The sequence below is a fragment of the Equus asinus genome, chromosome 15 (assembly GCF_041296235.1).
Source record: "Equus asinus isolate D_3611 breed Donkey chromosome 15, EquAss-T2T_v2, whole genome shotgun sequence".
Lineage (NCBI taxonomy): Eukaryota > Metazoa > Chordata > Mammalia > Perissodactyla > Equidae > Equus > Equus asinus.
Window position 1 is genome coordinate 24,015,332 of NC_091804.1, and position 16,259 is coordinate 24,031,590.

General features: G+C 52.3%; 1 protein-coding gene across 10 annotated transcripts in view; it reads left to right on the top strand.

The window, feature by feature from the left end:
- The first annotated feature begins 2,484 nt into the window (after nucleotides 1-2,484).
- Nucleotides 2,485-16,259, top strand: part of DNMT3B (DNA methyltransferase 3 beta) — a 38,821-nt gene continuing 25,046 nt past the window's right edge. For 9 of the 10 annotated variants that reach the window (XR_011494613.1, XR_011494614.1, XM_014845071.3 and 6 more), the window contains exon 1: nucleotides 2,675-2,808. The gene's annotated coding sequence lies outside the window, so the exon portion shown is untranslated. Of the gene's footprint in view, nucleotides 2,809-16,259 lie in introns of all 10 variants that reach the window. The other variant, XM_044748229.2, reaches the window with a different exon arrangement.

Below are 16,259 nucleotides of genomic sequence, written 5' to 3' on the forward strand. Positions count from 1 at the left end.
ACCTGGCGCCCCTGCGATTTCTCCCCTTTCACTCCCTCTGCTCCGGTCACACTGGCCTCCCGGCTATCCCTCCTGAATGCCCAGTTGGATTCTGCCCTAGGTCATCCCCTGGCTGCATCACTCCATTTTATCTTCTTCCCAGCATTTATCCATACCTGACAGTCTTCTTTGTTTATTGTGCTTATTATCTGGCACTCCCAGAGCAGCATGTAAGCTCTGGACCTTCCCATCTGAATTCCTAGCCAGGTGACTGCCACATAGCAGGTGCTCAGTCAAGGTCAGGCTGCGTGGCTGACTCACTCTGCCCAAGTCCGTCTCCTCTCTGGGTCTCAGTCCCCTCATCTGAAATGGGATCACCAGTTCTCCTTGCCCTGACTCCTTGTGGAGTGGCTATGAGGCTCAAACGAGGTGGTGAAAATGACCAACGAACTCTGGAAACTATTAAGTTGTGTGCCCTGAGGAGACATCATGCCATTTTTCTTTCACCCATTCTCCTGGCGTTCACCCCCCCATTCAAATAACCAGGACTGAGACCACGTGCTCATCGAGATCCTCTATTTTTTCTTCCTGGACTTTGGTGGTCTGCTGTACCCAGAAATGTCTGCCGTGTCCCAGAAAACCCAACCCTCTGGCATCTTAATTAGGATTCCCAGGCATTCCTGGTGGTGCACAGACATCCTTTACCACGTGGCACGTCCTGGCTTATGAATCAGAAAACTGAGGCCCAGCAGCCCTCCCCATGGGCCACCAGCTCATAGACATTTTCTTTCCTGTAAAGACATACCCTAGATGGTGGGCACAAGCCACAGCCCCTCATGAGAGATTCTCTTCTTCCTGCACCAAGTGACTGGAACCCAGTTTTGGATGTTTGTACCAGACGGCCAAGGACTCCTGCTGCTCATCCATATGAGGCCCTGCCGGTTGCCAGGTGTGGTGCCGAGCCCATTTCACTCTTGTATCTCCTTAGCCTCTCCCTAGGTGCCTACGTAGAAGAAGATCCAGTAATTTTAGAAACGTTTGCAGCTTCTAGAGAATTTGCCATTTACTTATTTGCAAATACCTTGTAAAAGATGAAGGGAGAAAGCTGTGGTTTTACCCAGGAGGCAGGAAACCTGTGCTCATTCATTCATTCAACAAATTTGTATCGAATTCCTCCTGGAGGCACTGGAAATACAACTTGGAATAAGAGAAAGACAGACATGGTTTCTTCCCTTGCGAGTAGAGTTTATAATTTGTGTGGGTGTGTGTGTGTGTAATAAGAAAAAGAAAGATGTAAACCAGGAAGTATGCAAAACCTTTTCAAATAGCTGTAAGCACTACAAAGAGAATGAGAACAGGACAGGAGCGACGGAAAAGGGAGACTGTTCAGGTGAGGTGTCAGGAAAAGCCTCTCCAGAAGGTGACCTTTTGGGAAAGAACTCAACGGTGAGAAGCTGGCCATGCAGAGATCTGGGCAGAGAGCGTCCAAGCGGAGGGAACAGTGAGAGCAAAGGCTCTATGGCGGGAACATGCTCGCTGTCTGAGGAACAGCAAAGAGAAGGTTCGAGTGAAGTGAGGGAGGGGAGAGGGGGGGAGATGCCTAGACAGGCAGGCAGGAGCCAGCTGTGGAGGGCCTTGAAGGCATCATTCATATGCTGTTTCATTCATTCAGCACATACTAATTGAGCGTCTACTGTGTGCCAAGACGCACTGAGACCCTGCCCTCACAGTTAATGCACGGAGACCATAAGCAGGCAAACAAATAATGTGAGTATAAACACCAGACACGCTAAATCTTAGGACGTACCCCTTTAAGGGGAGAGGCAACTGAGACCTGCGAACACAGTGGGGCTTCTCCTTCCGCTGGTGGGCACCAGCAGGGCACTGGTCAATGCGGGCAGGGCCCCAGAACCCAGGTACCCGGGGCCTGACTGCCTTCGCTCCCCGCTCTCCCCTCCCCTCCCCTCCCCTCAAGATGGCTGACAAAGGCCGATCATTGTGGGAGGAAGGGAGGAAGGACTACTCCGAGGGTCTAGAGCGGGTGACTGGCTGGCAGGGGCAAGCAGCGCCCAGGTGGCATTACGGCTGGAGGTGAGGGCGAAGGGGAGACAAGGTTGCTGTGTGACTCCAATGGGGTCGCTTCCCTCTCTGGGCCGCCGCATCCAGACGTGTGTGTTCGTGTCCGTGGTCGGGGTGGGGGACGGGAAAAAGGGGCCCCAGGGCCCCCAGGAGGAGTCTGGAGTTTTGGGGGATGTCTGCAAGCTCCCCGAAAGGGCTTGTTATCAAGGTGGGTAATTTAACAGGCCCCGGGCGTGGGGGGGCATAGGAGGCGGTGCCTGAGGAGGAGGGGCGGAGGGGAGGCTCCGGAGTGATTTCAAATTTCCCTCGTCCCCTCCTCCCGCCCCCCTCCACGCCCGGGGCCCGTCTCTGAGTGGCTGCGGAGGGGGCGCCCCCGGGCGGGGGCGGGGCGAAAGCCGGGCCGGGGTTACAAGGGGACTCGGCACCGCCCCCTCCCCACCCACTCCGGCTGCCGGGTGCGATCTGCACCGCTTCCTCGCAGCAGCCGCCCCCCGGCCCGGCGGCCGCAGCCCGCGTGGACGCTCCGAGCGCCCCCCGACGGACGCCACCGGCCCGCTGGCAGGCGGGCGAGCGGGCGGCCGCGCCCGGCCGGCAGCGCGGGGGTTAAGCGGCCCAAGTAAACGTAGCGCGGCGATCGGCGCCGGAGATTCGCGAGCCGAGCGCCGTGCGCGGCCGCCCGCCGGCCTCCCGCCAGCCTGTCCGGACCCGCGGCTCGACCGCGGAGCCGCGCCGGAGCCGGGCTCTCGGCAGGTGAGCGCCCCGTGGCCCAGCGGAGGCTCGCCCGTCCCGGGGCTGCGGGGGCTGGTGGGGGAGGGGACAGCGGAGGGGTCCTGGGACCGCAAGGGGGGACCTCGTCCCGGGGACCTCCTGGGGAGGCGGCTCCAATCTGGCTGGAGATCAGACATGCTATGGAGGAGAGGTCCCCCGAACCTACTTGGGGGAATTGGGCAGGAAGAATAAAATGCGGGGGGTGGGGGGGGAATGTGTATCTTATAGGGATACCCTTGCTGTACGCCAAGACCCTGAGGAGGAGAGGAGTGCGCCCCCGGGGGGGGGAACGGGGCAGCTTCCTGGAATCTAGAGGAGATGGGAGGAGGTGTCCCGCTGGGGAGAAGTGGAGGTCGTGGGGAGGGGGCGTCCTTACCTGGCCTCGGCTTGAGAGGGAGCCTCCTTTGGGAGGGGCAGGGCTAGAGGAGAGAGTTCTGCCATGGAGGTGGCGTCCGTCCCTTCTGACTTGGACCTGGGGCATTCGGGCGAGGGACCGTTTCTTTTCTCCCAGGGATAGAAGAGAAGTAGTGGGTGTGGGTGCGGGCAAGCAGGTGGGCCAGGATGTGCGCGCGTGTCGGGGGCGTGTGCCGGAGGGGCGGGCTCCCGGGGTCCTCCCTAGATGAGCCAGCGAGGGCGAGGCGTGGCGGGGCCGCCAGAACACCCTCGGGAGAGGCTGCGGTCTCCCCGTGCACACCTGGCAGAGGAGGAGCCGGCCCGGGGCGGCGCCTCCCTAACCCCGGCCACGCTGCCTGCCCTGGGGGCTCACTTTCTATTTTTCCTCTCTTCCGGGTGTGGCTGGTCCCACTTCGCAAACTCGCAAACTGAGGCCTCAAAACCTCCAGCACCCCCTCCTTGCTCCTAGAAAGGCTTCCGTGCCCGTGTGATTGTTTGTCTGGGGAGAGGGGGTGTTGAGTCCCACTTCTGAGGGGAGAAAGTGGAAGTCTGGAAGGACAGCAGGCGGATTTAGCAAGTTAGTAACACGGCGCTGCTCTTGGCCTGGGTTTTCCTGCTGCAGTCGCTCACCTGTGGCGGGCAGGGCTGCAGGAGTGCTGGGCCCAGCCCCAGGTCTGTTTCCAGCTCGCCTCCTTCCCTTATCCCCTGGGCTGTGACACTGGCTGGGCCCTGTGCTTCCCCATCCCCCCCAAGCTGAGAGGTATATGAATTAAAGGGAATTAAGGACAGTCTGAACTTTGAACCGCCTCCTGATTTCTGGATGCTGGGCGTTTTGGCGGACTGGTGGCATTTGTTTTTGGGAACCAGATCCCAGCTTGGGCCCTCATTTAGAGGGCCCAGGACGCTTACCTAACTCTGCCTTCCTCCACAGGCCTGCTGTGGCTTCTTGCGCCCCAGCCATTGGAATTCCCAGGTGCAGACTTCATTGTTCTAGAGTTGAGATGATGGTACCTAATTTACAGGGTGGCATACAGTAGTCCCTCAATAAATCCTGCCACTCCTGGCATCATTATCTGGCATGTGGACTAAGTAGGCTACCCTCCTTAGGGGGACACATAGGTCTTTGGGGTGTGTTTAAGTCTGTCCCAGCAAGTCCTGGGCCTTCATTACAGCTGTGAAATAGGAACAATCCTACTAACAGCCCCAGGTTGTGTAAGAATGAAGGCAGTTTTACTTTTGATTGAACCTCTTACCTTCGATGCTCTGGGATGCCTGGGTGTAATAGCCGTTGCCACATCGGGCTCCGGTGAGGACTCGGTGCGATGGTGCTTGGCATAGCGGGTGGTGACTGTTGACATCTGTATTAATGAACCAATAGCCCCATTTTTAGGGTGGCCATTGATGAGACTTGGGGATGAAGGGAGGCACCTCTGCTGGCCCCTCCTTTCCTGCCTTCCTCCACCAAGGTACTCTGCTCCTCTGGCTATGAAAGCTTTTCCAAATCATTGTCCTCGATTTGGGAGTTGGCAGGAAGGAGTGCCTTTGTTCCTCTTTTAAAGGAGCCATGGTTTTGTTTTATGGGTTGGGGCCATTTTTGCACCCCCCCCCCCCCCCAAGCTTGGGTCTACCTTGAAGGCGTAATTGCAGAGCGAAGTGAGATCCTTTACCTTTCCACTTTGGGTGGAGGGGCCTGGGACAAAGGGGCCAGGGCTGGGCTGGCTGCATCCTGCCCCTTAAAGCCATAGGCATAACCCCGACCCCTTGCAAAGGTTGGAAGGAGGGGAGGAGAGGATGGGGAGCTGCAGGGGGCTAAGGGGAGGAGCCAGGGAGATAGGGTGGGGGAGGCCGCTTCTCCTTCCTGTCCTCCAGCCACGTGGGGCCTGTGACTCAGAGGGGCCTGTAGCACCTCATTATTGCAGCCCCAGGGATCCGTTTTCGATGGGGCTGGGGGGTTTGGGCAAATTTTTCATCCTGGAAAACTCACCAGGGGATTGATTCCTTTGTCCTCAGACCAGCTCTCATGCCAGCTGTCCCGCCTCCAGACTCAGACACCTTGTTGGTATCTGATTGGCTAACATCTGCCGCCAATCCTCCTCTTTTTGCTGAGGAAGACTGGCTCTGAGCTCCGTGCCCATCTTCCTCTACTTTACATGTGGGACGCCTACCACAGCATGGCTTAACAAGCGGTGCATAGGTCCACACCCGGGATTCGAACCAACGAACCCCGGGCAACTGAAGCAGAACATACGAACTTAACCGCTGCGCCACCGGGCTAGCCCCTCAGACACCTTTTCCAAGTTCATCTGAGATGGTCCTTGATAAATCTGAAACAACTCTTGGGTCCTCCACCATGGCACGTGCCTCCACTCCCCAGCCTTGATTGGTACAGGACATGGGTTGAGTGAGCTTTTTAAAAACCATGAATTCAAGGTGATTTTCAGTTTCTTGGTGGACGAGGGCTGGAGTGCAGAATTCCTCCTTTCCTTTGCAGACCACCCTCTTTGTAGAGTGATGGGCAGACTTGTCTCTTCTTATGGGGGGCTGACTTTCTCCCTGGGCCCCTTTTACAGCTGATGGTACTGAGGCTCTGGGAGATCCAATCACTTGTGCACCTCAGTGGTTAGCGCTTTCAGAGCATTTTCCCACCTGCCACTGTCCCAGGACACAGTTTGTCCCTCCAGAAGGGAGAAAGCCCAGTGCAAGTGTTCCTGATGTATGTGTCTGTGGCCGTAGGAAGTGGCCTGTTAAACACAGAGGGAGCTGTGCATAGGGCAGCTGTGGTGGGTTACCTTTCTTGGGATTCTTGTTCCCATCTGTGAAGTGGATACAAATAACAAACCTACCCAGGAGAGTTGGTAGGAGGGCCGAATGGAATCCACGGGGGCCTTTTAGCCTAGCAAGGCTTAGTTGCTCATTCAGAAAACAAGGTAGGTGGGGGCCTTAAATATTGTAAAAAGCCTGTTCTCTGTTGGGTCATGTTATTTGTCTGAGGTAATAGACTAAAGCGGCCTGGGGCTTGGAATCAGATCTGGATTTGTATTCCTGTTCACTCCATTTATAAGCTGGTGGCCTGGGCCTCAGTTGCTCCCTCTGTAAAACAGGGATGCTCTGATGGCCACTTTTAAGGGATGTTGAAGTTTAAATCAGTTGAGTCGCTAGATTGAAAAACACTCATACTGAGGATTCCATACTATTGCGTGTTACGTAGTAAACACTCAACTACTGGCAAGTGGTTATTTACTTCCTGAGAGAAGTGCAATCCCAGTGAGCATTCCTGAGTTTTCCAGGGAATAAGCCAAGAATGAGGAAGACCTGTTTTGTGTAGGGAATTGAAAAATTTCAAAGAAATGACATTCACTGTGTTTGGTACAAATGAAAATCAACTTTACCATCTTTCGATGCCAGGAAGAAACTAGTCATCACCTGCAATCTCACAGTGCCAAGGTAATCAATGTTTCACTTTCTTTTTGGGGCCTCTCGGTTTCCTCTAGAGTTGGAGAAAAATGTAGATAGTGTCAGGAGCCCTTCCTAAATGAAGGGACGAGGACCCAAGGCAGATAGAGCTCAATTGGCGAGGTCTTCTGAGGGCACTACGGTCCCCACTCGGGCTGGCTTTCCAAGCAGGGGCAGGACCGTTTTGGGGAGCAGTGGGAAGAGAGTCTTTGGGATCTGCAGACATTGTGTCTTCTGCTCTTGTCCTCTCACCAGCCCGCCTGACCAAGCTGCCGAAATCTCTTCCCCGGCAGAGATTTCCATTCATTCCAACAGTGCGGTCCGTGGCCTCTGCCCCAGTGCAAACTTCTGCCTGGCCTCATCTCTACCTTCCTCTCTGCTTTTTCAGTTTTGTGACTTGAGGATCAAACTTATTTTCCAGAAAATGGTCTTTTATAGTCTTTGAAATTTGTGGTAGAGCAGTAGCTATTGAAAGGTTCTGAGCAGGAAATTAGAAGTGCATTTCCAAAAATGACTGAGAGCTGATGGATGGAAGAGAAACAGTTGTCAGTGGGGAAAGGTTCTTAACCAGTAAATTTCCTTTTTGGGACGGGTTGATGCTGACCAGGTGTGTGGAGGTGGTGCAGGGGGAGGAGGGCCCACCATGGTTGGGGGCTCCTATCCTAAGGTTGAGGGAACAAATTTCCTTGGATCATCACCTCCCTTGTTTTTTTCTGCCTTCCTTCTACAGCTCTTATTAATAAATCAGACGTTGAGTCTCCTGGCTGCTGGAGTTGTCTTTGACCACTTGTCCTTATGTTCTGCTTTCCCAGCAATGTTCTCAGCTTCCAACCCCTGCATTTGAACGTTTGTCTTTCATATTTTGAAGAGTTCTTGTCCTACAAATTCCATTTATAGTGGTGTCCTCAGCTTGGTTTTCCATACGTCTTTTACATCTCTGAGAATATTAATTCTAATGTTTAGTGCTCCCTCTGATATTTGTTTCTCAGGGTGTTTTTTTTCTAGTGTTTTCATTTTTTTATTTAAACAGTAATTCTCTTTTTTTTGTTTAAGATCTTTTCCTTTTTCTCCCCAAAGCCCACCAGTACATAGTTGTGTATTTTTAGTTGTGGGCCCTTCTAGTTGTGGCGTGTGGGATGCTGCCTCAGATGGCCTGATGAGCGGTGCCATGTCCGCGATCAGGATCCGAACCAGTGAAACCCCGGCCCGCCGAAGCAGAGCGCTCGAAGTTAACCACTCGGCTAGGGGGCCGGCCCCTACTGTTTTCATTTTAATATTTAAGTTTGGAGCTTTATCTCTATATTTGAGAGGGACCAAAATTGTCTGTGGGACTTGAAAAATGAAGGGTTTCTTTGTGGGACGGTGATTTGAAATTGTCTTTGGGTCTCCCCCAGTCTGAAGGACTCTCGCTGCTGTTGGGTGTGTCTTACTCCTCAGAGCAAAGGAATCATCCAGTGCCCTGCTGAGAGGCACAGGCCTGGCACAGGGACAGGGCGTAGGCTCAGGGCACAGGGCATTCTCAGGCTGCCATCAGTCCCTGCCCTCCCTCAGGTGTCTCGTGTGGCAGCCGAGGTGGAGGAGGAGTGGTTGCCTCTTGAACGGGCTGAGGAAGGGGTCCTGGGGGATCCCGAACTTTCTTTTCCCTGCAGCCCCACCTTCCGAGGTTAACTGGGCCTCTTCCTAACCTGCATTTATTTTCCAGTTACATTTGTTTCCTGTTGCCAGTGGACATGCTTGGGCCACAGCTGGGGCTGCAACCCAGACTTCACTGGACTCCAGCTCCTGGAGAAGGGCTGATGCTGTCTTGGTCCATGTTCCCAGCAGCCAGCACAGTGCTGGGCCCCCCTAGCCTCCTGGCTCCATGAAGGTGTGCTGTGTGACTTGACTCAAGCAGCAAAAGCGGGCATTGCTCTGCCCGAGTGTCACGCAGCTGCAGCCCTAGAACCTGGAGGAGACGCTGAGGTTGAGCAGCAGGAAGCTGGCTCCCCTGGGACACTTGGGAAATGGGGTGTAACTAGGCTAGATGCCTGAACAGGCAGGTGCTGTTGGCAGAGATTTTCTGGGTTGTCTGGGTTCCATAAGAGGCGGTGTGCAACTAGATGATAGGATTTGGGTAATTCTGAGCAAGTGTGCATAGATGTGTGGGCCAGTCTTGTCCCCTTGAGCTCTTGTTCAAAGGCTATCTGTAGTGTAAGAGCAGTGCAGGTTTCAGGGTGACCCAGCCTTGTTATTAACTCAGCTGTCCCCTAACTTTCCCTGCCACCCTCCTTTCTCCGGCTGGCAGCTCCATGAGGACAGGGCTGTTCTGCCTTTATCCGCCTTTGATTCTCAGTGTTGAGCATGTCCTGAAGCATAGCAGGAACTCCTGTCTGAGTGGACAAGAGTAGCCTTTGCCAGTATCCTGATCTGTCCTAGGATATTCTGTGTTGAGCTGCGAGCACAGTGCAGAGTAAATGCTCAATATTAAGTGTGATTGTCCCCGTTAGCTAACTCCACACAGCTTTCAGGGAGTGGAGTCTGGACTGAAATGCTGTGACACCTCTTTGAGAGACCTTTCCCTCTACCTGACTTGGCCCCACAGAACTGGCGGGAGGTGCAGATGCGTTGGCTTACGGGCCTCTGTGGGCCTGTTTCACCACTGTGTTCAGAGGCAGACCCCAACCCCTACCAGGTAACTGGCTGGTTTCTTAGAAAGTGGTTTATGTGAGATCTCATGGGCTTTTTAAAGGCAATTTCAGTATGCAGTTCCTTTTGTTTTAACCTCACGTAGTTAAAGATTTTTTTCTTGTAACAAGAACTTTTAAGATCTACTCTCTTAGCAACTTTCAAATATACAATACAGTGTTGTTAACTATAGTCACCAGGCTGTATATTACATTCCCAGGACTTACTTATCTTATAACTCGAAGTTTGTATCTTTTGACCGCCTTTAGCCGCTTCCCCCACCACCTACCACCTAGTTTTTCTTAATATTGTAAAGATTTTGTTTTTTTAAAATAAGTAATACACAAGGTCTTATTTTCTGCTTATGGTGGAGATGATCTGCAGGTCCTCCCACGTTGAAACGACTAGGAATACTGTCTAAATTTATTTGCATGCATAGAAAAGAAATCTAGCAGCCAGGAGACAGAACTAGAAATGAGAAAATGCAACTAAGGGATGTTCAAGACTTTGGAAGAGAAATTGACAAATTTTTTTTTTTAAGACTTTATCTTTTCCTTTTTCTCCCAAATCCCCCAAGTACATAGTTGCATATTTTAATTGTGGATCCTTCTAGTTGTGGCATGTGGGACACTGCCTCAGCATGGCCTGGCAAGCGGTGCCATGTCCACGCCCAGGATCCAAACCAGCGAAACCCTGGGCCACCGAAGCAGAGCACGCGAACTTAACCACTCGGCCACAAGGCCGGCCCCTGACAAAACTTTTTAATAAGGTTGGCAGGCTGGCCCTGGCAGGTGTGAACACTTACTCTACAGCTATGATGATTAAAAGGGGTGGCAAGAGAGAAATACCAAAAAGAAAAGTGAGCCCAGAAACATCCCATGTGTACAGGAGAACTTGATAAAAGAGGTGGGGTGGGACATACTTGTTATGATAGGTGTCTGGTTTTCCTTATAGTGAAAAATGAGATCCCTGCCTCGTGCTGTGTACAGATAACTTTAGATGACTAAACATGAATGGCTATTCTCAAAGGGAGAAATGTTTCTTGGGCAGTGGTGTTTTAAAGGTCTGCTTTCTGATAAAAAAAAGTAACATGGGCAAATAATAGTCACTTCCCCCATAAGCTGCCTTAGTATGAGGCCTAATATTTTTACAGTTAGAAAAAAAACTGGAGGAACATGGCTTCATGCATGTGCTAACATTAACAAATGGGGTGTATTGTTACGCGGACTTTTACAATTTTCCATGGCTTCATGTAACAATAGTTACCTCATTCTTTGCCTCTCCTGTAGCATTCCCTAGTATGGCTGCATGTAATTTAGCCTGTCTGTTATTGATGGTCATTTGCAGCTTTGCTGTGACGAGCAGGACAGCAGTGACCATCCTTGCACACAGGTCTTGGTGAGAGCTTTGGATGGGGTCTGTTCCTAGCAGTAGAATCCTGTAACAGGATAGGGACATTTGACATGTTAGATCACCATGTCAGATTGCCAACTTAAACGCTGGAGCGATACCCTCAATGCATCGGTATATGTGGCTGGGTTGAGATTTAAGGCATTGGCTGTAGCAACAGGTGCAGCTTCCTGTGAGGGGCAGAGCTGAAGCAATGGCTTTTGAGAATATTGGTCTCTTTTCTTCCCATACCCCCTAGAGAACAGAGGGCTGTTTGGCTCTATTTTTGTCAAGGGTCACGTGGCCACAGGAGTGGGCATCTCAGCTCCCAGAATCCCTTGATCCTTAATGGTACCCCACCCATCATTCTTTGACTTACCATTGGCTTCCCTCTCCACATTTGCCCATGCTTCCAAGGGTTTCTCAAATTGTAGGGGAAGGGAGTGTGTGCTTGCATTTTGTTTACATAGGGTAAATAGTTGCACTCTAGGCTCCAGTTTAAGTTGCAATAGCTTTTTGTATCTTTCTGTATGTTCCTAGGTTTTTTTTTTTTTGTGGTTTATCCAAAAGGTAGTGGTTTATAATTTTATTCCAGTCCATTGATAAACGTCTAGGTGTTAGTGTTTTGCTATTAGGAGCAATGCTGCGGAAACACCCTGAAGCCAACTTTTTGCTCTTACCCCATTTGACCCTTAGTTAGATCAATGCTTTTGGTAATTCTAGCAAATATACCAAGCCTCAGCTTTTACTATACGATGACAGTGGTGCATGTAGCCATGACCTGGAGGCATTGAGCAATTCTCTAAACGCCTTCTGAATCATCGAGGATGGAGGGGTGCTTCCCTACGTGAGACAGAGCTGGGAAGTCCAGCAAGAAGGCACACGAGCATGCACCTGAGAGTCCAGGTCTCAGGGTTTTGTCATCTACTTTGGGCTCCTTAGCACTAAAAGCAGCCAGGTAATTAGATGGGATCCCTTCATTTCACAGATGACAAAACTGGGCTTTTGAGAAAAACATTTGAGGGCTTTTTCTTTCCTCTTTCCTGTGAATCTCATCTACTCTGGAATGTAGTGAGGATTCCTTTTCAGGCAAAGGCATGGAACTCAGACCTTGGGATCTGCCACCAGCCAGGTGGTAGCCTGTTTCCAGCCCAGCCCCCTTCCTTTGTGACCCCGCCGACTCTGCTGCCTGGGGGCCTCCCCTCCTCTCCACTCACCTGGGTGAGGTGTCCCTCCTCAGACTTAACTCTGTGGCTGTACTTAGCACGTTTTTCAGATGTCTTTAAGATCTGTCTCCTGGATTAGGCCTAAATCTCCATCACTTAGTTGCCGTGTGAGCCTGGGCAAGGGATCTGCTGATCTGTTTCCTCTGAGCTTCTGTTTACTCCTCTGCAAAATGGGGGTTCATAAGAGTTCCTCTTTTTGTGAAGTACATAATATTTGCTCCATTTCAGCTATTCTTTTGCAATGCTGGACGATGGGAACTGCTAAGAAAGACTGGAGCAATTCAAGGGGAGGATTCAGGAGTATCAATTTCCCTCCCACAGGCTGTGCAGAAGGGAATTTTTTAAATAGGGGAGGTAGGAATATCTTTCAACCTCTCCCTTTTTACTTCAACAAATCTCTAAGCTCTGGGGGACTGACAGTGAGGCAGGGATGCCCAAGTGGCCCCCCCCCCCACTTCCCCATCATGCCCACGTCCCCCCCTTCCTGCATTGTGAGTTTAATTAATACAATTAACATTTACAAGGTGCTGTGAAATAGCTCTGCTGGTGCCAGGCTGGAGGAAATAAATGACATCACTTCTCAGCTTTATAGCTGAATTGGGGGGGTGTCCCTGGGCCTCCTCCCTGAGTCTATTTGGGGGTGCCACCCACCCGTCTGTCTGCCACATTGCATTTGGACACGGCTGACCTGGTTCAGTCGGGACACAAGCACCCTGCACTAATGAGGCAGGGCCTTGCCGCGAGAACCTTGCGGGTGAGCCCACCCCGCACTGCTTCCCACCCCCAAGTCACATGTTGGACCCCGGCCTCTGGGAAAGGGTCAGAGTTCGCCCCACATCACTAGGTTGGACCTCCATCTCCTGTGAAGGTACATACTTAGCCGGAGTATCATGTCCCTCAGCCATAATGCTCCCATAGCCCCTGGGATGGATGACACATTGTTTATAACTTTATAATTCTCATCTGCCTTGTCTCAGGCACAGCAGTTCCAAGCACGTGCCCTGAACTGCCTGGGCATGAGTCTTGACTCTGCCACTTGGTTGGGTGACAATTCGTCTGAGCCTGTTGAGAGCAGGTTGACAACAGGACCTGCCTTGGGATGGGGTGGGGGGGTTAAGAGATGTCCCCACCGTCTTGAGCTTACAGTAGGGGCAGCGGCATGGCAAGGCGCCATTCTAAAACTAGTCTGTCAGTCCCTCTGGAACAATCCCTTAGGAAAGCGCCACCTATTTCGGGGGTAATGCAGCCAGTTCATCCTCCAGCACTGGAACCATCACACTAGATAAAACAGTTGATGTGAGTTGGAGGCTGTGTTATCCGGGACCTGCCAATCTTGAATCACGAGAAGCCAAACAGATATGTGGGAAGAGGTGAGGGGGACTTGTATCTACCACAACACACCGGTCCCTGGGGGAAATTCTTCCCAGTGCCGAGAGCATCTAGTTAAATCTGTGTTTCTTATTTGACTTCCTCCAGATTTGATGTGAACACTTCAAGTCACATCGGTCAAGTATGTATTATGGTGCTTAACCTGTCTCTGCCTGGGTTTGCTAGTCTGTAAAACAGGGATAATAGGCTGGCCCGTGGTGCAGCGGTTAAGTTTGCACGTTCCGCTTTGGTGGCCTGGGGTTCTCTGGTTCGCATCCTGGGTGCAGACATGGCACAGCTTGGCACACCATGCTGTGGTAGGCGTCCCACATATAAAATAGAGGAAGATGGGCACGGATATTAGCTCGGGGCCAGTCTTCCTCAGCAAAAAGAGGAGGATTGGCAGATGTGAGCTCAGGGATAGTCATCCTCAAAAAAAAAAAAAAAAAGCCAAACAAAACCCAGGGATAATAGTCCATACCATATTTAAGGATTACATGAATTAATACAGGTAAAGCTCAGAAGAGGACCTGGTATATAGTAGTAAACACTGGAAAAAATGACTATTTTCAGGTGAGAGGATTTGTGTATCTACATGGGGAGGGCCGCATTATTACTCTTTGGAGCAGAGGCCTCAGAAAAGCCTTCCTGGCTTTTCAGCTGTGGTTTTTGCAGTCAGGGTAATAAAGAGGCATGCGGTAGGGAGATGGGGAGTGCATCCAGGAGGCGGGAACAGCACCACATGCCCTGAGGCTAGATTTGTTTGGCCTGTGTGTAGAATGTGGATGGCAGGGGGGACTTGAGCTGGGCATCTTTCAATTGCGAGTGCAGGTTCTGGTTGCTGGTGTGTTGTCACAGTGAGGCGGCAAGGGGAGTTAAGGTCATCGCAGACCCAGGGTGATGAAAACCACAGGAGCAGTTTTTTATGGAATCACATTGAATGATGCAACTAGGAGAAGTATTTTGCCTGCCTGGCTCACCCTGGCGCACCCAGGTAGCTGGTGATGCTTACAGCTGGTAGGTTTCCTTCCCGGAATCTTCCTCCAGGGCCGCTGGATCTCCTTCTAGGGGCAGGAGGTTTTTCCTGAATGGGGATCTGGCTTTGGGAAGGTGTTTTGCTGACATGTCCATCTGGCAGGCTGGCAGACAAGTTGGCACTGCTGACGCCCTGGGGGAAGGCCCAAGGAAGTTAATGATTGTCTGGGCTGCAGGCTCTACCTGGGCCTGTCTAGGAAGGAGGCTCCTAAGTGACCCACTTAGGGGCTGTCTGAGGGAACTCTGAGCCCCGGACCAGAGGGAAGTCACACCTCTTCCTTTTGAGTTGCTGACCTGCTACCAGCTCCTGGCCTGAAGACTTGTCTGCCCCCTCCTCTTCCCCAGAGCTCCCCATGGAGGCTCCTGGTGTCTTGAACCCCGCGGCCCAGCCTCCACACCATGCGAGGCCACCCAGGTTACTTAGTTCACTGGTTTGGCCTGAGGCAAAACCCTGGAAATTAATGATTACTTTGAACCGCTCTCCAGTTTTTCTGGGATTCTGGCCGCTTGGCCTCACAGGAACTGGCCATAGGTCAGCAGCCAGCTTGTTCTTTTGGGTCAGGGTTTGGTGGTGAAAGGGGCTGAGAAGCAGATCAGGCTGAGTCAGGCACTCCCCACTCTCCCTGGGGCTGGTGAGATTCTTTCACATGTGTTGAGACAAAACAGACCAGAAACTGGGAACCTGCAGACCCTGGTCTGCATGGAGTAGTTACATGCCACGCTGTACTATGTATGACAGCACACATTTATAACCAGAACAGAGGTTCTTTACGGTGCCTGTTAATCACCCAGGGATCTTGTGAGAATGTCTATCCTGATTTCATAGGTCTAGGATGGTGCCTGAGATTCTCTGCAGTTCTGACCAGTTCTGGGTGATTCCAAGGGTGCTGGTCCCTGGGCCAAAGGGGGAATAGCAGAAGTCTAGTTGCCCAGCCCCATTCTCAGGAGTGGGATGTGGACAGGTACAGAGGATGGATTTGGGATCCCAAGTGACATTGCAAATCCGCCCGGGGGCGCTGCAGTCCTCTTCAGACTGAGCCCCTTAGCGCCCCCTGGTGGGTGTGGTGCCACCGTCTGCGCTGCAGCACCCAGCCCGCTAGCTTAGGTGCAGCTTCTAGAAGGTACTCTGGGAAGCTGGCGTGGGTCTTCAGGCACCATGTGGTGGGTCTGGGTCCGTAAGTTGGGGCACCGGGGCAGGGAGTGCTCAGTGCCCTCAGACAGCCGTCTGCTGGGGAAGCTTTTTCCAAGCAGGGTTCCAGGACAAGGGTGTGACTCCAAATACCTCTGGAGCTGTTTGGGGGAAACTGAGGAATGGGAGTCTGGGGGCCTTCCCTTGTAGCTAGGCTCTATTTTGGCCTTGACCCCACCTCTTTGATGTGATTTTTGACTTTGGAGACTAACCCAGTCTGTGTCAGTTTTCCTTTTCTATAAAATGGGCCCACCATCCCATTACGAAACAATGAGAAAAAGGTGCAGGTTCTTCTTAGAGCCAACAAATGTTGCAGGCAGTGGGCCAGGTCAAGGTCCCGCAGCCCTTCAACCCATCCCTGACCTGAGCTGCTTTTAGCCCAGTGGCCTAGGGATGATGCAGTGACCAGGAGGGGCAGCAGCGGGGAGACAAAGGCCCAGAGGTGGGGTGAGGCTGGAGCAGATGGGAGCATGCCCCTTGTTAACTGCCCCAGTCCTTCCCTATGCCGCCTTCATCCCTTCCCTTCTTGGGAACTTGGGACTGTGAGCCCCAGCTGGTGAGGGAGGAGGGGAGTGAATGACAGGCCAGCAGACCAATGGGCCCTGGAGGTTGGGGTGAGGCGGGGCTTGTGCTGCCATGGAGAGGAGAGAAGCTGTTCTGTGGGGGAGGAGGGGGCGGGTGGGAAGAGGACCTGGAGATTGAGGGGAAGGGAGAGA